This window comes from Kryptolebias marmoratus, linkage group LG1 (assembly GCF_001649575.2).
Source record: "Kryptolebias marmoratus isolate JLee-2015 linkage group LG1, ASM164957v2, whole genome shotgun sequence".
NCBI classification, from domain to species: domain Eukaryota; kingdom Metazoa; phylum Chordata; class Actinopteri; order Cyprinodontiformes; family Rivulidae; genus Kryptolebias; species Kryptolebias marmoratus.
The window spans coordinates 7,519,266-7,520,132 of record NC_051430.1 but is presented as its reverse complement, the minus strand read 5'-3'; positions in this window follow the sequence as shown (position 1 = coordinate 7,520,132).

Sequence of the window (867 nt, the reverse complement as noted above, 5' to 3'; positions counted from 1 at the left end):
TATTTTGTGCCATATCATATGCCTCATGCATTTTCCTCACAGAGAAATGTCTTGTGGTAAAGTGTGATCTGAGCGGCGTGTGGGGCTTTTCGTAACTCCGGTCCAAAAGAGAAAAAAAAAAAGAAAAAGCCAAGCTTTTTATTGTTATTATTATTACTACAGGAGCTCTACACATTAAATTGTTCTATTTTATAATTGACATTAGTCACTAAATTTGGCGATCAGCAAAATTTAATTAACTCTGATCACAGTTGGTAACATAAAAATTAAGATTGACAACTAGAGGGGGTTGCCTATAAAGAAAATTTGAGGTTTCAAAGTCAGCTGTGAGCCAATAAAGAAACCTGCAGGCTCAAATAACTTTGTAATGCCTCACATGCCAGGCTGTCAAATGTTGAAGAATGAACAATAGTATGCCAAGCCTCTTTGAAATAAAACTGCATATGTAAGCCATCAGTCAATACATTATTGTTTAAGATCCTGCCGTGTCCTGTTTTTATTCATTTGATTTTCTTTAGAAATTTTGACATTTAGTGTCATTACAAACATGCAAACATATAGAAAACCTCTCTGTTATTTAATAATAGAGTACGTGTCATAAAAAAGCATGTTATTTAGATCTTAGATTACATCAAATATACTATTTGTAAAACGTAAAAATGTTATAATATTTTGTTCACTCTGACTGGAATCATCGTGTTTATTAGCATTACAAAGCAGTATGCTGGTGTAGGTTCTCAGTCATCCATGGCCATGTTTTGAACCTTTTTTGGATTACAAAGCAGTGTTTTTATCGCCGGACCGCGTGGTCTGTCGAAGCCCCTCCTCCTCACGCACGGCACGCACCCGCGTGATGGCGTCACAGAA